At 42.5% G+C, this 23000-nt stretch overlaps 1 protein-coding gene across 5 annotated transcripts in view; it reads left to right on the top strand.

Moving 5' to 3' along the window:
- Positions 1-17685: 17685 nt before the first annotated feature.
- LGALS8 (galectin 8) overlaps positions 17686-23000 on the top strand; it is a 29572-nt gene continuing 24257 nt past the window's right edge. For 2 of the 5 annotated variants that reach the window (XM_045008457.1, XM_045008461.1), the window contains exon 1: positions 21538-21694. The gene's annotated coding sequence lies outside the window, so the exon portion shown is untranslated. Of the gene's footprint in view, positions 17822-20002; positions 20207-21537; positions 21695-23000 lie in introns of those variants that run through there. The other 3 variants (XM_045008458.1, XM_045008459.1, XM_045008460.1) reach the window with 3 other exon arrangements.

The raw sequence follows: 23000 nt of genomic DNA on the forward strand, positions 1-23000 counted from the left end.
TGATATGGCATGAACTCGGTTAGACACTTCAAATATTTTCATACTTGAATATCCATGTCTACAAGACATTAGTCTGATCAGCCTTGGAATATGTTTTCTATCTCTGTTATAATGTATACTATGTTAGTAGAAAAAATAACAAACCTTAGATGTTGAATTTTATTGTATTTGTTTTCATTTCTTAGGGTAAGCAAAAAGACTTTTGAAAGAACACAGATGGTTGGTGCTGAAGTACTCAAATCCAACAATCGTTGTCTACCACCAAAATACCAGCAAGTAGTTTTGTACTGAAAAAATGTTTAGATCAGAGGTGTGGAATCTAGACTACCTATGTTTGCAACAAATATTGTCTTATTCTCATCAGCATGCATCAACACTGCAACATTATGAAGCACATCCCTTTCCTCCTTTCTCATGAAAAATAAAATAAGGAGATAAATAGTGAGAACAGAGGGAATGTTTAACACTGCTGCAGTTTTTCTAGATTGGGACTAGAGAGGTGTGAAACCTCCATAAATTGCCTTTAGATTAGAAATTGGTTTGTGAACCTGGGCTAGCAGTGAGTCTTCAAAGGTTTGCAAAAATCTACCTAGACCTGAAATCTCATTACCTTCTTCTTATCCTCCCACACCAGGTCACAGTCCTCACACTTAACTTTAACTCTTTTGCCAGAAAGTTACTGCCAACCCTCCCTACCATCCTATTGGCTGTAGGAGAGCCCTTTTCCAACTCATCTTCAAGGAAGTGCATGGCAAATTAGCCTATTCCTCTTTAACTCCTGTGGCATCTTTCAGATGACAGGTAGCCCGACAGCAGCAGCAATGAGGAAGAAAAGGCTCCTACATAAAATGTAACCTCAGTCTGGTCTCTGAAATCCCTCTAGAGTGCATCAATGGGACATCCCAAAGAAGCCAGACTGTACATGTCCCTTCCCCTCACACATATGTAGAGGAATGAAAGGTGTTGCAGACTGTAGTTCTATCCCAGAAGACACCTAAACTAGAGAGAGGGTGATCAGCAAGGTTCCAAGGGCTTGTCTAGAGGGCAATTATAGTGAAACTTAAAAAAACCCTATATCCTGCAAATGAACTTGGAACTCCAAGCAAAAATAAAGGGCTGCAAACCAGTATAAAATATATTCAGTCCATTTCAGCTCACACACAAAACCCAGCAAGTTTTGTATAGCCCCAGTTAGCCCGATTCCCCTTCCTAATTCTAAGCCAACATATAAAACAAGTGAGGATTAACGTATCTGCAGAATATTTGATTCACAGGAGTTTTGACATGGCTAAACTTGCTGGCCTGTGACCAAATTTATTTGTCCATTTCAATAATTGCTCTTGCCTAAAGATCTGTGTAAAGAAAGTGCTTGTCCTTTAACAAGCAAGACATCGTGTTACAGACCACTGATGCCTGTAGCTCATCGTGGTTTTTCTTCCCTCAAACCACGATTCTTTAAAGAAGAGTAACCAACTAATAATCATTCAGTTAAATATTGTTCTCAAGCTTTAGGGATTGGGTCCATGCAGTCTAGCATTCTTCCATTGCTTGTTCATGTTGAATGACAGGAGTCCTATGGTGACAAGAGACCGCTCGCACTTAATCTGCAGCATGCTCTCATTCTGCGAAGGGATATTGTAGCTGTCCCCCTTGAAGCTGCCAGTGCTCTATGCTTGACCCTTTGCTTTATCCCAACAACAGGTGGGTAACTTGAGCATCTCAAGACCTGGCAGAGATCTGTGTTACACCCGGTAGTGGAAACAGAGTGTTTTTAACCCTGGCTGCTTCTGTGCCTGTCTGACCTGGTGAATTCTGTATAATACAAGGGTGCGTGTGTTACTTTATCCTTCTTGGCTTTTATTTACATAAGTAAATGATGCCATAGATGTTTCCCCTAGTATTTCAATGTGAAATTTCAAGTATGCAATACTATGACATTTTAAATTGATCTGTGGGGGGTGGGGTGGGCGGAATGGGCCCTTGAAATTTTGCAAGAAGTGAGTCTGAGAAATCAAAAGCAGTCACCATGCATCAAGGAACACAGTTTCACCCTGCCCTACTTCTGCATGGCTATGTTCTTTATAACAAAGTGTGGAGATGGTTCCTAGAGGTACAAATCTCCCTTGGTACCTTGTTCTGTATACCTTCTGGCCTAAATTACAGGAGTCATCACTGTTTAAAAATCAACACTGCACAGAAGCATCTGAGATGCAGTGGTTTCTTTGTCTAAGTATTTGAAGACAATGGGGTAATTAAGATAACTGAAATATTGTATGCAATGATGTTGTAGGCATGTTGGCCACAGGCTATTAGAGCGACAAGATGGTTGAACTTTAGATCTGACACAGAGCTGAATAAGACTTCTGTGTCAGCAGGAAAGCTTATCTTTCTCACAAATAGAAGTTTGTCTAATAAAAGACATTACCACATCCAGAGTGTCTATCTGAAATATTGACTTTTTGATGACAAACAGTGTGTCTCTTGCTATAGCTGAGAGTGCCCATAATGCATTGCTTACAGTATCTGCCTTATTAATAAATGCAGAATGATCTCTCACACCTTAGCTCTGCCCATAGATCAAGGAGATCCACATTGGGGCCTGCAAGTCTAGTCTGCAGTTTCTTGCATGCAGATGCCTATGGAACATCTTTCAGCAAATTAAAAATGGGTTAATCTCCTAGCTGTCTGTGCTGAATCACTTTGTTATCAGTCATGGTACCTGTTGATCCTGGCTTATATCTGCTTTTGGATCTTAGGTTTCTAATATGACTCTCTCTCATGCTGTGTTTGTGGAATATAGCATTCATGGTAGCCAACACTATAATTAAGTCCGAGATCCCCTCTTTTCCAGTTGCTCAGACGTTCCTAAAAGCTGTTTAGCTGGGATGAAACATAACATGTTTGGGCTTATCCTAAAGAGGAATTTGTTTTGGTTTTCTGTTTAGTAGATTAAATCTGTTCAACTGTTTGAGAGAGAATCAGTAACGGATTTTCCATGGAGCCACTGGCATCATGGCGGTGGGCCCACACTCCAGAGGGGCCCTGGCCAGGGCCACTCTTCTCTGCTCCCCCCTCCTTCGGGGGGCAGATGCTTCATGCTCCTGGCACTGAGGCTCCTGCTGCAGTAGGGCAGCCAAACCCCCGCTCCCCTGCCTCCTCTCAAAGCTTACTCCGTTGGGCCTTCCCTCTCCTTGCCACCAATCAGGTGTTTCAATCAGCTGCTTGCCAGCAGGAGGGGGACCACAGCATGCTCACCCGGGGAGAGGAGGCAGAGAAGAGGCGGAGGCAGCATATCTAGTCTGACTGCAGAGCTGCACAGCCAGGCTGAAAAAAGGTGCTGCTCAGCTCCGGGGACTTTGCAACTGGACACCACCTTCTGGGTCCTAGTGCTGGTTGAGCTCCCTTGTGTGTGCTGGGAGCCATCCTTCATCTTGTACAACAGTGAGTGCCTGCGGTGGGGCAGGCAGGGCAGGGGGACAGATGCAGTGGGGAAGGAAGGAGGTGGGATGGGGAGGAGATGGAGTGGTGGGGAAGGGGCATGGGATGGGGAAGAGAAGAGGATAGGGCAGGGATCTACAACTTTTGTCACGCGGCCCACCAGGGTAAGCCCCCTGGCGGGCCGGGCCGGTTGTTTACCTGCCGCGTCCGCAGGTTCAGCCGATCGGGGCTCCCACTGGCTGTGGGAAGAGAAAGATTTTGTAGATCTCCATTGCAATGGAAGTCAGAGAATATAGATCAGAGCTATTCAGTGATGCTTTTTCCAACAGTGTTTACTATCACCATCCCCCACCTCAAAAAAGTATTTTACAGTCAGTCTGAAGACCCAGGTGCTATTTAGACAAGAGATTGAGAACATGGAAGACTCAAGCAGCTGAGCTACTAAAAATGTGTTAAGTCATTATAAATAGTGTGAGAAGTAGCCAGCATTGTACCCTATCTTAGAAAAAAAAAATCTAAGGGTGATCCAAGGGAACTGTAGGTTGGTGAGTGTTACCTAAGTAGTGGGGCAAAACTGCTGAGAAAAACATTAGAGATACAGTTATGAAGTAAGAAAATGATGAAGAAAGGATGATTTAGAAATTTGGGTGTTAGCCTAGGATTTGGGAGTCCAGAGTTCAGTTGCCTGCACTGCCACAGACTTCCTGTGTGACTGTGAGCAAGTCACTTAGTACCAGAGTTTCCAAAGGTACTCAGGCGCCTAAAGATGCAGATAGGCGCCTATTGGGATTTTAAAAAAATGACTAATCTGTTTAGGTGCTTTTGTAAGTCCCACGAGATGTCTATCTGCATTTTATGGCATTTAAACACTATTTATGCTTCAGCTCTTTTACAGATGGGATTCCCCATTCACAGGGGTGTTGTGAAGATAACTATCTAGCTGGTGAGACACTCAGATATTACAGTATTGAGGGCCATATAAGTATGTTAGATAGCATGCAGATTAGGTTTTGTGTTGTGTTCCCACCCCTCCCCCTCCCTGCCACCGAACAGCTGTTTGCCAGTGTGAGGGAGGGGGAGGAGCGGAGCCACAGCGTGCTTGCCACTTGGGGGAGGAGGCAGAGAAGAGATGAAGGTGGGGCCTTGGGGAAGAGGGTGGAATCAGGGCATACCCAGTGGTGAGCTGGAGCCGGTTTCCGCGAACTGGTTGTTAAATTTAGAAGCCGGTTTAGAACCGGTTGTTAAAGGGGTGGGCAAATGGGAGAGGGAGGTTTTTTCCTGTCGTTACACCGGCCCGTGGGACCGTCCTGTCAGGTCTGCCTGAGCTCCCGGCGGGGGAGGCTCCCCCAGCCCCTCCCTCACCTTCCCCCCTTCTCGCAGAGCCTCAGCGTGCCGTGCCGCCAGCGCTCTGAACCGCTCCTGGGCAGCTCTGCAGCTCCTGCCCCTTTGAGTGGCCTGGCAAGGGGGTGGGGCTGTGAGCTCCAGTGGGCCATGTGGCATCCATACACGCTGCCCTGAGCAGCATGGTGAGGGGGCTGGGCCAGGGCTGGGAGGAGGGGTTGGATAAGGGGCAGGGAGTGGTTGGAGGGGGTGGAGGTTCAGGAGGGGCGGTCAGGTTACAGAACTGCAGTAAAGTGGAACAATTTTCAGCTTGTGTGATTGGAGGATATCTGGATGCATATTATAAGACTAGCCTGAACAGCTGCCCGAATTGAGCTTGAGCACTCCTGAATTTTGAGGGTGTTCAAATCTGGAAGGCAGGTGCTAGATTCCCTTTCTGAATATTAGCTATATCTGGAAAGGAAAAGTTAATTTCTGTTTCCATGGCTCAAAAGTGGAAATCCTCCTAAGTGCCTGGTACTGTAGCTAAAGCTGCCCAGGTCCAGAGCCTCCACTCCCTTAATTTTCATTTTAAAGTCTAGTGGGATCCACATACCTCCCTTGCTAGGCTGCAGATAGAGAGGGGCACTGTCCATTTAGTACACCCAATTCCTTCTTTGGGGGCTGCAAGGTGAGGTCACACCAGTATCCCTAATCCAATCTGGGGAAGTCTTCCAAAGGGGATATCTGGGGCAAAGTCTTCTACTCCTTGGGCATACTTGTTCCCCATTCACAGTGCCACCCCTTTCGACTCACAGCAAGTTACAGCATGGCTCAGCTACCTCACTCCCTACCCCTCCCTTTCCTGTTGATAGCTGCCAAGGGATTGCTGGGAAATGTAGTTCTTTCCCTGCTCCAGGGCTGGCTCTATAGGCAGGGAGCTGGGCAAGGAACTACAGCTCCCAGGGTCCCATGGGTTCTCAGCTCCAGCTCCCATGCTGGATCCCTAGCTGCTCCATGGCTCTGCTGCTGCAGGATTGTGAGAGGGGAGGAAGTGAGTTTGTTTGTTTGTTTTTTAAAAAAGCCCGACTGCTGCCCCTTGCAAATGTGCTGCCCCAAGCACCTGCTTGTTTTGCTGGTGCCTAGAGCCGGCCCTGCCCCATACCATGCCCTGCTGTCATGTCAGGATAAAAATCAATGCTTTTTAAAAAAAAATTAAAAAAGCTTTTTTTATTTAAATCAGATTATTTTGATAAAATGCTTTTTGAGGAAAAAACCTATCTAAAGATAGTTTTAATTAAGATACATTATAACTCATCATGGAATAGGGATTATAAATTCTAATTCTATAGTATGAGAATATGTTCATGTAATGTTTAAGAAAAATCTTGTAAATGAGTTCCAATAGTTCATGGATTAGGGACCCAATCTTATGGGGTTCCACAAGCTTCTGTATAGATTATTTAAATTAATCTTTCTATCTACCCAACGGGACTCAGTGCTCAATCTAGAACAGGGGTAGGCAACCTATGGCATGGGTGCCGAAGGCGGCACGCAAGCTGATTTTCAGTGGCACTCACACTGCCTGGATCCTGGCCACTGGTCCGGAGGGCTCTGCATTTTATTTAATTTTAAATGAAGCTTCTTAAACATTTTAAAAACTTAATTTACTTTACATACAACAATAATTTAATGATATATTATAGACTTATAGAAAGAGATCGTCTAAGAACGTTAAAATGTATTACTGGCACTCAAAACCTTAAATTAGAGTGAATGAATGAAGGCTCGGCACACCGCTTCTGAAAGGTTGCCAACCCCTGGTCTAGAAGATACCATCAGAGATGCTTAGTTTTGCAGTTCTCAAACTGTGGATTTCTGTCTCCAGAGGCAACATGCTTGTTAACAGCAAAAATGTTTTTAATAACAGACCTCAACTCTATTGTCCCTCTGCAAATTTGTGTACATGGAGTCAATCCCTTACCTCTCTCTAAAAGTAAAAAGTTCAATGAATAGAAGATTGTTGGGGGCGGAATAGATTTGGACAAGAAGAAGTCTGGAGATAAATGTGAGACTCAAGGGACATATGCTTTTTTGTTAAACTATTATGTTTGCTGTTGAAGAAAAATATCCAGAATACTTAACTAATAAATACTTTTAGTTAAATAAAACAATTTAAATGTCTGCCTGGTGATGTTCTCCTCCTAATACAGCATGGCATGAAAATCCTCCAAATATTAATGATTAACCTGCTGAACTGGAGAGAGTTCACCTCCCAGTGACTTCATATATATCTGCTTCAATTACCTTTGGTAAATGAAATAACCAAACAATCATTCATTTTCTGATATAGCTGTAAAACTCATCTGAAAAGTTTTCAAAATAAATCACTTACAATGTATAGTGTGTACCTTCTAAAAACGAAACCTACATCTATCTCTGAGTTGTGAAGAATATGTATTAAGGTTATAACAACCAACAAGAATGCACTTTTATGTAGAAATCCATGATTAAATCGAGTCTTCCTGACTAGTGATTTAAATCTTGATTTAAATCAAATCCACCCTGCCCACTGTGCTCTTGCCCCTGACCCCTTCATTCCCCAGGGGAGCCCACAAATATGTTTGGCCCACAAAAAGTGAATCCAGCCCTGCCTGTTTCACCTCCATAATTTAGAATAGTGTTAAATTAAAAATAATTATTTTCAGTGATGTAACCTATAACCTCATAAAGGTGGGTTTTTTAGAGCACTGGGACCTATCCCAGCACTATGCCACACTACACAAGCTACGTTGCCAGTGTAGACTAGCCCTTTTTTAAGAAATAAGCAGAAAAGCAGTTTCTTTGGTCAATGCCCTAATAAGAACCCAGAAATAAAGCCATATGTATAGATAAGTTATATTTGTAGGTATAAACAAACCAGTAAGTGTTTGAGATCCACAAGATATGATAATCAATGTGAGAGCTATACAATTGTATGTGTATCCATAAAAAAAGGAACGGTTACAGTTTAAAGCATAAAAACATGCTTGCATGTTTGGAAAAGCTTGGAAAGACGCAAGTCAGTTTGTCTAACCATGCATGGATTAATACATACAACAAACACTGCTTGATTCGGGGATGCTTTTTTTCCACTAGATGTCAATTATACAAAAGAGTGTAATGTATCACACAGAGCAGGTTTATGTGGCCAGTGTGGCTGGCAGGGGAACTGGATGGGTGAGGATATGAAGTACACATCCAACTCCTGCCAGGCATACTGGCATAAACAAGCTCTTAATGATATGTGAAGCTCTTAATGTCGTGTCTTGTGCAAAAAACATTTGCAAGACACGTTATGTTTGGTTTATTCATTAACAGGAAAGGTTTATCCAAATTGACATTTTTCTTAATTCTAAATGGCTTTTTATTCAAGTTGGGTGTTGGGGATCATCGTCCATAGGCCAAGGTAATAGGACATCCTATCCCTAGGCCAAGCTAAGCCAGGAGCTCTGCTCTCTGGCCCTTGCAGCCCCAGAGAGGGAAGGGAGGAACTGGGAGCATGTGCAGGCGCACCCTGGCAGCATGCACCAAAATTTGGCTGTGCTCTTGTGATCAGGAAGCACGGCTCTTTGCAAAAGGCTTCTGCTGATTGGTCTCCATTGAAAATCCTGCAGACTCTCTGATAGTTTGCTTGCAGATGAGTGTTCAGCAGACCAGGGTTAACAGATTTGTGCTGCTGCCATTGGCAATAGAGTGCAATAGACTGCACCACAGATTGTTGACACAAAGAGGACTAAGAAGTTTGTCCCAAGGAACTCTGGGATACATCTGGAGAACTTCTGGAACCCAAGTCAGGCCAGGGCTGCATACAGGCAGGAAAGCAATAGGGTCCCAACTTAGTACTGGCACGGACCCTCCAGCTCTGCAGGATCTGAGGCAGGGGTGGCCACCCTAAACCTGAGAAGGAGCCAGAATTTACCAATGAACATTGCCAAAAAGCCACAGTAATATATTAGCAGCTCCCCATCTGCTACCCCCCTCCAACCCCCAGCACCTCCCCCTCACCAGCAGCTTCACCAATCAGCGCCTCCCCCTACCTCTCCATGCCTCCCGCCCACTGCAATCAGCGGTTTTGCAGTGCGCAGGAGGCTCTGGTGGGGAGGGGGAAGAAGCAAGAGCATGGCAGGCTCGGGGAAAGGGAAGGGGCGTTGGGGGAAGGGGTGGAGTGGTGGCAGGACCTGGGGCAGAGCAGGGGGTTGAGCAGCGAGTACCCCACAGCACATTGAAAAGTCATCATCTGTAGCTCCAGCCTTGGAGTCAGTGCCTATGCAAGGAGCCGCATATTAACCTCTGAAGAGCCACATGCGGCTCCGGAGGAACGGGTTGGCCACCCCTGATCTGGGGACTCTAGGTTTGAGCCCTAGGTTTAGAAGTGCTGGAACAATTTGTATAGTGGGGGTGCTGAGAGCTATTGAACCAAACTGTAAACCCTATCGATAATGGAAACCATTTCAAGCCAGGGATTGCAGCAACACCCTCAGCACCCCTAGTTCCAGCATCTATGCCTAAGTTAATACAACTAGTGTGAAGAGGCAACGGGGGTTAGGCTTGAGCCCAGGCTCAAACCTGGGCTTACCCTGCTGTGCATATAGATGTACCCTAAGAGTCTTGAAGGCTTTAATTGGATAGGCTGTATTAAATAATGGATCATTAATTTTGTTATATTAGGAATTGATTAGATAAGTTGATAGGCTATCTGTCAACTTTTCTTGGTCGTAAATTTTTAGTGGCCTCTTGCATCTCTTCTTTGGTACATGAATGTTTTAGCACTAATGTTCTGGGTTTGATTTATAAATTAATGATTTTTTAAAAAGGTCAGTCTTGTGAATCAGATGCTGCACCAAAAGATTACAAGTATCAGACGGGGTAGTCATGTTAGTCTGGATCTGTAAAAGCAGCAGAGAGTCCTTTGGCACCTTATAGACTAACAGACATATTGGAGCATGAGCTTTTGTGGGTGAATACCCACTTCGTCGGATGCCAGAATACCCACTTGGCATCCAATAAAGTGGGTATTCACCCACGAAAGCTCATGCTCCAATATGTCTGTCAAACTATTACAGATGCTTTTAAAAAAAAAAATGGCCTTGTTACTACAAGATAGTTAAGACCAAAGCAGATTGTGAAGAACTTCAAAAAGATCTCACAAAACTAAGTGATTGGGCAACAAAATGGCAAATGAAATTTAATGTGGATAAATGTAAAGTAATGCACATTGGAAAAAATAACCCCAACTATACATACAACATGATGGGGGCTAATTTAGCTACAACGAGTCAGGAAAAAGATCTTGGAGTTATCGTGGATAGTTCTCTGAAGATGTCCACGCAGTGTGCAGAGGCGGTCAAAAAAGCAAACAGGATGTTAGGAATCATTAAAAAGGGGATAGAGAATAAGACTGAGAATATATTATTGCCCTTATATAAATCCATGGTACGCCCACATCTCGAATACTGTGTACAGATGTGGTCTCCTCACCTCAAAAAAGATATTCTAGCACTAGAAAAGGTTCAGAAAAGAGCAACTAAAATGATTAGGGGTTTAGAGAGGGTCCCATATGAGGAAAGATTAAAGAGGCTAGGACTCTTCAGTTTGGAAAAGAGAAGACTAAGGGGGGACATGATAGAGGTATATAAAATCATGAGTGATGTTGAGAAAGTGGATAAGGAAAAGTTATTTACTTATTCCCATAATACAAGAACTAGGGGTCACCAAATGAAATTAATAGGCAGCAGGTTTAAAACAAATAAAAGGAAGTTCTTCTTCACGCAGCGCACAGTCAACTTGTGGAACTCCTTACCTGAGGAGGTTGTGAAGGCTAGGACTGGATAAATTCATGGTGGCTAAGTCCATAAATGGCTATTAGCCAGGATGGGTAAGAATGGTGTCCCTAGCCTCTGTTCGTCAGAGGATGGAGATGGATGGCAGGAGAGAGATCACTTGATCATTGCCTGTTAGGTTCACTCCCTCAGGGGCACCTGGCATTGGCCACTGTCGGTAGACAGATACTGGGCTAGATGGACCTTTGGTCTGACCCGGTACGGCCTTTCTTATGTTCTTATGTTCTTACTTCATATAGTTCCATCAGGAAGCTTAATAGGCACCATGACACATGTGGCCTCCTCCCACCTCAGAAGGCTGTTAACAGCCTTCTAACTGCTATTCCTTTAATGATACCATTGTGGTGTTGCTTCAAGGAGTACTAGTTAATCTGCATTAGTATCCACTATACTTGGTGTATACAATGCCAATGTTACTTCAAGTGAAAAGGATATTGAAAGCTATTTCTCTTCCTTATTTTTTAAAAATAATAGGCCATAGTATAATTTACTTTTAAAATCAGACCTACCTATTGAAATCCTGGAGGAGTGCTGATTAAAAATCAATGACATGATGTGTAAGATAGCCTGCTAATTTTTATTATAGTATTCTGTCTTAGTACAAAGAATTAATGGTAGAGATTGCATCTTATTTATCTGTGTTACGGTAACACCTAGAGGTCCCAGACAAAATCAGGGCTCCATTTTGTTAGACTCTATCCAAATACTTAGCAAGAGACAGCCCCTGCCCCAAAGAGCTTACAGTCTAAATAGACATGAGAGAGAGGAAATATTAAAAGCTCCATTTTTCACCTAGGGAACTGAAGCACAGAAAGATTGAGTGACTCCCTCAAGGTCATAGAGCAAGTTTGTGGCTCAGCAAAGATTTGAACAAGACTCTTTTGAGTCCCAGTGCAGTACGTTAACCACAAGACCACTCTGTCTTTCAGGTTTTAAAATGGTGCACAGCTTATTGTTGAGACACTGCTGAAAAATATTTAGCCATTTTTCATTTCAAGAAGTCATCAAATTTTTCACTACTGAAGACTAAAAGACTGTAATACCACCTTGTACCACGGGGTGGTATGGGCTGTCTGGTAATTATTATAGCTAGATGATACCTGAAAAATCTTCTGGCTGAGAAGTATTTCCCAACTTGCACAAAGATAAACCATTTCTGTTAATGAATAATGTGGCTTGCAAATGTTTTGTGCACAAGACATAACATGAAGAGCAGGACCGAGCATCTGCTTTCCTCAGCACAGCCAGGGGAGGGATGACCCCCAACATCCTGGCAGCCAGGAGCTGCCTGTCAGCTTTGCTCCCTGCTCCAGGCAAGCTCTGTGCAGCCCAAGCCACCACTGCAGGAGGCTGGGGGAAGGTTTTGGGGCTGGCTCCCATTTGCTTCCCTGGTGATGCGTGTGCAGATGCTTGGTCCTGCTCCGCTGTTTGTCCCTTGCTCCCAGCTCACCCACCCCTGATCTCCCTGGGGCTGCATGTGGAGGGGTGCCTGGGCAACATGCACTGTGAGGCAGTGAATTTCCCCACATCCTCCCAGGGATCCCTTATCCCTGCCTCCTGGGGTGCAGGGGAGGGGGGCAGGGATATGGGATTCCTGGGGGGTGCTGAAGCACACTGCATCTCATGCCCTGTGGATGCACTTCATTGCTCCACAGACACCAGGCTGGGGGGTGGGTGTGTGGGTGGGTGTGTTTTCCCTCTGAAACTTACATTTGTCAAACTTCAAAAAACAGACAAAAATAAATAAAAAACCAACCAAACAAGAACATCTTCACTGAATATCTCATTTTAAAAATTAACAATTGCAACATTTCATTTTAATAGTTTGACAGCCCTGGAGATTGATGTCCTAATTATCTTTGAACAGGTGCATATGGGCATTATCCTGCCAATGTGGCTCAGCCTAGAGGGAGGGAGCCCAATTCTCAGATTAGATGGTAGTTCAATATAAAGCCTTTTCACACTGCAGTCATTCTACTGAGACAGCCACCAAAGGAGCTAGTTATGCAGTTTGTCTACTCATGTGGTCCTTATGGGTACCTGAGTCTCACCAATAGCACTGTCACAGTTAGGAAACAGGGTGGGCAGTAGAGTTTTCTCACAGTACAACACATTCGTAGGGCTACAGTGCTGACACTATAGAGTTGGGGGGAGCAGTGCTAGGCACTCTGGAATAGGGTTACTGTCTCAGGGCTGAGCACTGCAGTGTGGATGCCAAACCGCACATTCGAGCATGGGTCAGAAAATCTTAACCTAGGGTTAAAATGCAGTGTAGATGCTCAAGCCCAGGATTCCCTGACATAGGTCAGCTGTCTTGAGTCCCACTAGCCTTAGGTTTACATAGACATACCATTAGGGATTAAATCTGATCGCACACTGGTTCATATCAGGAATGACTCCACTGAGTCAGTGAAGTTAGTGTGTAAAAACTGTTGTGATATCAGAATTGGGCCCCATAATCTTACCATCATCTTGCACCTTTATAAACTAAGGACTACAGGCTGCTTGTGCTCTTCTATAATGATCTGTCCTTTCTGGCACATTGTATAACATTAGGACTGGGGGAAAAAACCAAACAGTGGCAGTCATTCAAATACCAATCCATATATAAGGAAGATCCAGAACTATTAGTTTAAGAAAACTGATCAATATTACCTCCACACATAAATAGTAAAAGGAAATGTTTAATCACTGACTTTGCCAAAGCTTCTGATGCTGTGAAATAGACATACTTGTTCCACTTTGAGAGCAGAATGGAGCTTGGGTTTACGATAAGCAGACTTTATCCATTTATAATAATCATAAAAGAGTTACCGTACTAGGTAAAAATAGAATCTTTATTTTCTTATCTTTCCCCTTTGTGTTGAATTAATTATCTTACTCAGAAGAAACTTCTGCTGACAGGAGTAATGCAACTACTAGAAAACATGGATTCTCTTCCTGTTCACACATCAGCCAAAATATCAACTACACTTTGATTACTAGACCTTTTTTACCGGCAACATACAAGGCAGAAAAAAATCAGCTTCCTTTGGACATTGCAGGTTGAGTTCACAAGCCTGGTACTTAGAAAGCTATTATGTGTGAATTGAGAGAGTTTGATATGGAATCACTAAAAAAACAGGTTACAGACTAACATGGCTAATACTCTGAATCAGCAAAAGTACGAGGAGTCCTTGTGGCACCTTAGAGACTAAGGAATTTATCTGGCCATAAGCTTTTGTGGGCTAGAGCCCACTTCATCAGATGCATGGAGTGGAAAATACAGGAGCAGGTATAAATACATGAAAAGATTGGAAAAAAGAACGAGTACCATCTAAGGTGCCACAAGTACTCCTCGTTCTTTTTGCTGATACAGACCAACACGGCTACCACTATGAAAAGACTGCAGTTGCTTTAGACTGACCTCACACTTGGTAAGGCAACTCCTATCTTTTCATGTATTTATACCTGCTCCTGTATTTTCAATTCCATGCATCTGATGAAGTGGGTTCTAGCCCAGGAAAGCTTATGCCCAAATAAATTCCTTAGTCTCTAAGGTACCACAAGGACTTGTCTTTGTTTGTACTAAAAAAAAACCCCAGTGATCCCAACAATCTCATTTACTTTCAAGAAACCCTTCCCCGGGTATTAAACTTGTACTCTAACCCAGAGCATAATTAAAACAAACTAACAAAACCAAAACTTCTTCAAAGCACATCAATCAGTCCATTATCACCTATTTTTTCCTTCCATAACCATGGAAACTGGGGCAAAACTGGCTGAATAATGGAAAAATATATTTGATGAAAAATGCTAAAATTTACAACTAATAGTAGTTGAATCGCCTCCAACTAGCAGGAATCTAAACTGTGGTGATATGTTTATGCCAAAATCTATTGTAAACATGTAAAATATTACTCTGTATTTATTATTGAAAAATTTCAAAATCTTTTAGGATTGCATGCAAATGAGATAAAAAGTAATTGACTCTGGGTATTGAAAAAGGGGCATCAGGAACACATGGCCTATTGTTGAACAGATTTACACAGGAGTGCAAATGGACAAAGTCTGTAGGCCAACATTTTCAGCTTAAAGTTAAGGCAGTCTGTAGAACACCTGCACCTCCCACAGAATTCCCCTGACAACTGTGGGCACAGCAACTGCACATCACCTCTGAAAAGAAGCCCCCTGTATTTAGCCAGAGACTTTCTTGTAGGGTGGAAGTAAACACAGCTTAATGAGGAGCTGAACAAATCCATAATGCTCCATAGAGATTTTGCTCTTATAAACAGAGTAAGAATTAAAATGCTGAGTGTGGGCTGCAAGTGGAAGAGAGCTGAATATGCAGATTTTGTTGTTTCAATTCATTTCTCAGGTGAGAGCAGCTCTTTTGACTCTTGTTTACTGAGAGAAAGATGGAATGTAGGAGCCAGAAGATTCCACAGCAGCTGAGTGTGTGTTAGCAGGAGGCTAGAATGTTGTGCCTGGGGCAGTGGGGTTGGGTGCAGTGATACACATTTGTAGCACCCGGCACATACACAGTGTTGTCAGCAGTATTTTGCAGTATAACTCTTGTATGAACCTTCAGAAAGACACACCAGGTATAAACAATAACAACCTGTTTCACTTTTCCAGAACACTTCCTTCCTTCCTTCCGCAATTCTCCACTTGGAAAATTGCTATGAATTCAACAGCTACAATTTTCTATGAATCAATCAAATTAGTTGATTGAAAAATTGACAGTACTGTCCAACACATTTTTTGCACAGAAAGGGATGATCAAAGTTTAAATTCCATGGGGCCAGCAGCATTGTTATTGTTGCTCAGGCAAAGGGAACAATCATGAAACTCAGTTCAATTGAAATGGTTTACTTGTACTTTTATACAAAATATACAGGATTGTTCTGTTTTATGAGCAAGCAACACATTCCTCTGGTGGAAGGAGTTAAACTACATTAGTGGGAAAACTATCCTACCCTCTGAGTGTTCTTTTGGGTGCATGAGTTTTATCAACTGAGTACTGATTTTGTAACTAAAAGACTGAATTAAGATTTGCATTTTCTGTCTCTTACTATGGCCCAATTCTTTTTTGCCATCACAACCACCACCAGTCACTGTTTTAACAATAGCTTTGTCACAAGGAGAGGAGATCAACAGGAAAGTCTATACACACTGCAAACAAGCCAACCCAACTCTCACGAATTGATTGCAAGAATCATGATTTCTGAGTAAAATTAAGCCTCACTCATGATCGCAGGATAGAACTCTCAAATGTCAGCATTTTTTCCCCCCCAGCAGTGGCACAAATATGTTTCCAGTCGAACAGGAGTTATCCCACCCTAAACCAAGGAATGTGGTTTCTCCATCAGGTAGTTAATTCCAAAATACTTTGAAAGATAATGAGAATTCATTTACATATCAGATAAACAAAGCTATCAGGCTAACAAGTGGGGAGGAAGAGACAGCTGGTTACACCCCACCCAGGAAGAGAAACTTCATGAAATAGAAAGAAAGGGGGGAGGGCCAACTCGCAACTAAGCAACTGAATCAACTTAAAAAAAAAATTCCTGACATCTGCAAGTTCTAAAAGTGAGGTTTCATTTTACATAGCAGCCCCAAGGCAGCTGCTCCCTTGCCAGTCTAAGAAGTGGGAAAAGAGGTGAGGCTGTGGGGGGTGAGGAGGGTGATGGCTGATGGGATGGGAGGGCTATACTGATGGTGGGTTCTGAGCAAATGGGGTAAATGCTGGGAAGGTGAACTGAGAGCAGTGGGGGCTGATGGAGTAGGAGGTTGAACTGATGGGGTGGTGATAATGTGGCTGGGGGACTGAATTGAACGGGGGCTGAATTGAGGGAGGTTGAGTGGGTACAGAATTGATGGATGACAGGATTAATTGCTGGATAGGAGATGGGCAGAGAGCTCCTGCAGCAGGGATCAAAATCACCTTATCCAGTGCATGTGGGAGAGCTGGCAACACTGATTGTCACATGCACACACCCTGGAGATGGGCAGGAGGAGTTCAAAAATCAAGAGACTGACCTAAAAAACACAATATAATATTTTGTAAAAATCTCATAATTTTGGGGGTCCAGTTATGATTTTTGATCTCCTGAAGTTGACAATACTGACACTGTAACATCTATCTATCTATTTACAAATATATATCACAAGCTGTTTGGGGTAGTGACCATCATTTACCATGTTTGTATAGTGCTAGCCCAATTAGGCCCCAGCCCGGTTGAGACATTTAAATACTATCTCAACATTAATGTGAAAAAACAACAACAACAAGAGCCAAAATAGGGTTTGTGAAACAGGAAAATCTTTCTATGTCGCCACCTACAGATAGGTAACTGACCACATTTCTCTAACTTAATTCAGCAGCTATTTCACAGCTTTTAATATGGAAGAGGTTCATATTTCAAAATAAAGTTTAAAAATCTCCTTTGGGTCAGAAGTAATTCAGATTTTTATTTTACCTGTCTTCTCTTAATCTTGAAGGTAGCTTTATCTATTATCCTATTTCTCCTATAAATATTCCCTTCCATTTTACTCTCCTTAACCCATATTTCATTTTTTACTCCAACCCCATCAGCTGATCCAAACCTCCAAATGCACAAAAACCTGGCTCTTATTTATTTATTTATTTTAAGAACTGAGATATTGTAAGTGTTAAAGCACTCAAAAAAGTATAAGCCTTTTCTCTTCATGACTCCTACCCAGTCTGGGTTTATCAAAAGGGTTTAGCATTACAACCTCAGGGCTACTTTTCAAACACGTATTTTGCAACTAGAGCTTTTAAAAACAACCAATCTACAGTTCAGAGACCCTAGAATCTTTCTTTGTTTCACAGGGAATCATTAGAGTGATTGAATTTTTTTACCAGAATCTGGGATTAGACCTTCTATTATATAATTTAACAACAGTGGATATTAGCACTCTCTAAAAACACCATATGCTATAATGCTGACCTTTTAACCACACAGGTCTCTTTCTTCCCCTTCCTAGCAGCTTCTTTTGTGATTATTTGAGCTCTACTAACCCTGTCTGCTGTTGGGTTACCCTCTTATAGGAACTTTTCCCCAGCATGCCTTTCTGGGAGCTAGCCCTTTAAAGTTGGCAGAATCAGGCTGCTTCACACCTAAAATACCCATTTTGCAACTGATTACTATAGTCAATACTTTCAGCACTTCTAGTAGGTATGTATTCTTAACTTTTGTAATTTTTCATTCTTACACTTGAGGGGATGGCACATTCTCATACTGCTGCCGACAATTTTTTCTTTAGTCAACATTATAGTAAGATTCTGAACTACATTGTCATTTCATTTTGGGAGAATAAAGCAAACATGCTATTTTAGTGTTTGGACCCTGTAACCTCAGGTACTATCTAGCTAAGATACTTAAATGGGTACCTCCCGTTACTGTAGTATCTGAGTGCCTCACAAACTTTAATGTGTAAACCTCAGAACACATTTGTAAGGTAAGGAAGTGCTATTATTCTTGTGACAGAGTCTGTGATATGTCAGTAATGAATTGTGAACTCCATTTTCTTCTGTGGCTTCCATTTTGTACCCTGTCTTCCATTTTGTGTCTTAATTGCCATTTTGCGGTCTGTATTGGAAAAAAAACAGCCTGGATTTGACAAGTTTAGTCTATTCTAGACACTGCCGTGCCCAGGAAGGGTGTCAGACACCTCAGAAAGGACTAGCACAGAGAGATGTGGTGTTCAGTGAGCATTTGCTGCTTAAAGTGTCTGTAAGAGCTCTGCTTTATTCTGTGCTTGGCTCCAACTAGCACAAGAGCTATTCTCTTTGAATGACTCTCAAGGACAGGACTACCTCAAGGGACAATAGTTTTCTTCACATGGGACTCACATGGCTGGGGGTTGGACTTACTCAGCTATCCATTTGCAGCATTTGACCCCTCTGAGAGGGAAGTCATAAATATTAGGGCACGCTTCATGTCACAAAAATAAAAGGACATCTTTGACTGTCATCGAGTAAAATATACCACTGCTTCTTCTTGCCTACCTTCAGATGGTGCAAAAGACCAGCTGGTGGAGCTTTGTCAAATGGGTTTGGGGCAGGGTGGATAAAAATCAATGATTTTTTTAAAAATATAAAAAAAATTGGATTTTAAAATTTAAATCAAAATTTTTGATAAAATGCTTTTTGAGGGAAAAACCTATCTAAAGATATCTTTGAGCTATAATGTACCTTAATTAAAACTATCTCGTCAGGGAATAGGGATTATAAATTCTAATTCTATAGTATGAGACAGTATATTCATGTAATGTTTAAGAAAAGTTTTGTAAATGAGTTTCAATAGTTCATGGATTAGGGACCCCATTTTATGAGGTTCCAGGGGCTTCTGTATAGATTATTTAGGTTAATCTTTCTATCGACCCAATGGGACTCAGTGCTCAGTCTAGAAGATACTATCAGAGATGCCTAGTTTTGCAGTTCTCAAACTGTGGATTTGTGTCTCCAGAGATAACATGCAAAAATGTTTTTAAATAAATAAATAAATATATAGAGGTGAGAAATAACAGCCCTCAACCCTATTGTCCCTCTGCAAATTTGTGTACACAGAGTCAATCACTTATCTCTCTCTAAGGTACTTAAATGGGTACCTCCCGTTACTGTAGTATCTGAGTGCCTCACAAACTTTAATGTGTAAACCTCAGAACACATTTGTAAGGTAAGGAAGTGCCTTACAAAAGGCACTTTCTAAAAGTGAAAAGTTTCAAAAAGTTCAACAATAGAAGATTGTTGGGGGCAGACTAGATCTGGACAAGGGGAAGAAGTCTGGAGATAAATGTGAGAAGGGAGGGACAGGCAGTAGAAACAAAAGTGCAACTGTTTGAGCAGCAAAAACAACAAGGCTGCCCCTCTGCCTAGGAGCCGAAGGGACATGCCGGCCGCTTCCCAGGAGTTGCGTGGATCTGGTCATGGAGCCTGCGTGCCTCGCTGTGACAGCAACTGGACTTTTAACAGCCTGGTCAGCAGTGCCGACTGGAGCCACCAGGGTCCCTTTTCGACTGTGTGTTCCGGTCAAAAACCGGACACCTGGCAACCCTAGCTTCAAGATGTAATGCTCAGCTCAGGTAGACATACATGCACTTGCTCTGATCATAAAAACAGCAACCCTGTCTGAGATTCTAGTTACCAGCCTGAGCCACTGCCCATGCTGCCATGGCCACAATGCTAATTTAGTACACTATCTTGTGCAGATCTAGCAGATGATGTGTATCTACCCAAACTGGAAATTACACCTGCCAGCTGCAGTGCAGATGGACCCATGGTGGCCATGGCAATGGAATGGAAACAGACCATCAATTCCAGTCATCAATTCCAGACCCAGGCTGCAGAAGGGAGTAGGGTCGCAGTTACCAGCAGATTCTGAGAGCAGGCAGAGACAATCTGGAACAGCATGGTGTGATCCTGCTGCATTACTCACACAATGTAGCAGATGTCTGAAACTTAAGTCTGTCTGGCTTCCCGTGGCTCATCTGCAAGTGGGAAATGGGGGAAACTCCACCTTGTGCCAGGAGCTGCAAGCCCTGACCAGGCTTCCTGTAGGGTGAGGTTTTCTCTCTGAGACTCAGCGTTTTTGCTTGTCTCCATGTATATTAAAAGGAGTACTAGGGAGGAAACTAAGCACCAACCAGCACCCCATAATCATACAGTAGTGTGTAAGCATTATTATGCCTTTGAAATGGTGCCAACAGTATGCAGGTATGTAGGCAATCATCGTAGGCATGGCTAGCTGGAGAGACAATCATAGAAGATTAGGGTTGGAAGGGACTGCAGAAGGTCATCTAGTCTAACCCCCTGCTCAAAGCAGGACCAATCCCCAGACAGATTTTTACCCCAGTTCCCTAAATGGCCCCCTCAAGGATTGAACTCACAAGCCTGGGTTTAGCAGGCCAATGCTCAAACCACTGAGCTATCCCTCCCCCCACAAGTGTGAAAGAAGTCTCCCAAAGGGTACCAGCTGCATGGTGGCACCCAACAAACCCCAATTCTACATATATAAACCAATCACAAAGATAAGCAGGCACTTAGAGTGTATGTGGTGGGGCAGGGAAGTAAGGAGAACAATAATGAAAAAGCTAGGGCAACTTAAGGGAGAGGAAAGAAGCTGTCATACATTGCTGAGTTTGCTTTGGGAGGCTGTGCTGGGACTTCGGAGGGGATTGGGTGCCTGGGTTACCGGGATGCGGTTTGTGATAGAGAGGAACCTAGAGGGTGGAGAGTCTAGGCTCTAGGGCCAATACTGGGGCCTCTTTACCTTGTCCTGCAGAAACTGAGGCCTCCTCATTCTCCAGCTGAAGAGAGGCCACCTGGCTGCCTGTGCAGCAGCCTCCATGGCGGTCCCAGGTGGTATGGGAGAGCATCTGCAGACAATTGTCTGTTACCTGTAAACAGTTCAGTGGTGAGCTGGAAGGACAAGGCTGCAGACACTAGTGTCATGCAAAATCTGTGTCCTCCCGACAGGCCTCCTGATCATTTTTTGGAAGCAATGGTGCAGAAGACAGTTGTGAGGCTGATTTTAAGTTCCCCACCCTATACCAACCAGCTGCTGTGGTCGGGGACCATGATGCTAGCACTGAGAGCTAGTATCCAGCTTAAGGAAGAATTTCATTCTCCAGGGCAGCATCTTTCACCATGATGAAATTCAAACAACTATTTCAAAGTGCATGAAAAGAAAATGAAGTATAAAAAGAATAAAGCAATTTGTTTCAAAAAGACAGTTTCAAACAGTAATCCACATGTGGTGGGGTGGAAACAGAACAGCCAAAAATAAAGCTACGTTATCAGCAAGCGACCTGTGACACACACTGGCTCTTTAAGGAATGCCTGGGGAGGAGGCTTTCAGAGCAGGGTACATGTGGTGATGTCATTGTGTTGGTGCATGAGAACCAGGAAATAGAAGTGGAGGAACCATTTTTATTGTGCAAGCAGAGTAACCAGCTAAATGCATGCACAGCTGATTGAAATGGAAACATATATTTGATTTACAGTGAGATTGCGGTTTGTAGCTCTGAAGAGGTTATTCGTTACAAAGGTAAGCATAAATTAAATATGATTTAAACAGATTGACAATATCCCTTCAAGAAAAAAAACTGTTGAAATTTAAAAAACGCAGATGTGTTTGGATACATAAAAAAGGGTTGACTCCATTGAAGGGAGCATACAAAAGAAATAAGAACTAGACAATTAAAAGGACCCTGCAAGGTTAAAATCATATTTTAAAAATATACCTTTACTTGTGTTATTAAAAACTCCTGATTATTAAAATTTAAACCTTTAAAAACTAATTTATTTTACACTAGTCTTATTTTGGTTACTTTTTAGGTTTTTCTCAAATGAGTCAATTTCACTTTATACAGTTTGTCTTCACTTTCTAGTTCTGATGTACTAGCACAATCTTGGAAAGTTTGGGGAACAGACATTATAGGGGGAACCTTTATATCCAAAATAACAAATTAATTTTACTGCACTGCTTTCTTTAAAAAAAAAGGGGGGGGGATATTTCGCTTACTATTGTTTTTATGTAAAACTTTTTTTTTTTTAACAATATCTGTGGTTTGGGTTTAAATGGACCTGGCCACATCTCTTAAAGTAATTCTTAAAGCTCATGGAGAATGATAATTTGACTGACTATAACGAATGGCAGGATTATCTGCCTGTTTGGTGTTTATTACCAGGAATATTTTGGAGTTAGTGAGATATTATTACATCAAAGTGACATTTAAGGTATTACAATTTTTTTTTTCATTTTGGAGCAGAAAAACTGCACGTGTTTACCAGTTTTAGAAAACCTTAACTTCAGTCCTGCTCCATGTTTAGAAATAAAAATAATGCAGCTCACCAGTTTCAGTACTGTCTGGAGACTTTAGCTTAATGAATATTGCAAGTAATTTTCTCTGTTGAAAACTTGGGCATCTGCTGTGCATTTCTATCACTGAATCCCCACCCACATGTAGAGCCCAGCAATTGTATACCATTCCCTCAGTCCAAAAATACAGAAATATCCCAACTTTCTCTCCATGTTATGCCCCACTTTCTTGGTATGAAATTACCACACCATCCAAGGCATCCTGCAACACTGCCAAGATTTCAAATGCACCACAGGCTTACACACTTAATATCTTTTAGCTGTGCCAGTTTGTACATGTGCCACAGAATTTTCAAGCTTGTTCATTTTCTGTAGTCCCAGAGTTCTCTTTTTTTAATGAAGTCTAGTTTGCTGACACAGGTCATGGGAAGGAGCAGCGTGGTCCAGTGAATAGGCTACCAAATTAAGAGTCGTAAGATCTGGTTCCATTTCTCGCTCTTCTACTAGCCTTCTCTGTACTGGGAATATCATC

Source organism: Mauremys mutica, chromosome 3 (genome assembly GCF_020497125.1).
Source record: "Mauremys mutica isolate MM-2020 ecotype Southern chromosome 3, ASM2049712v1, whole genome shotgun sequence".
NCBI lineage: Eukaryota > Metazoa > Chordata > Testudines > Geoemydidae > Mauremys > Mauremys mutica.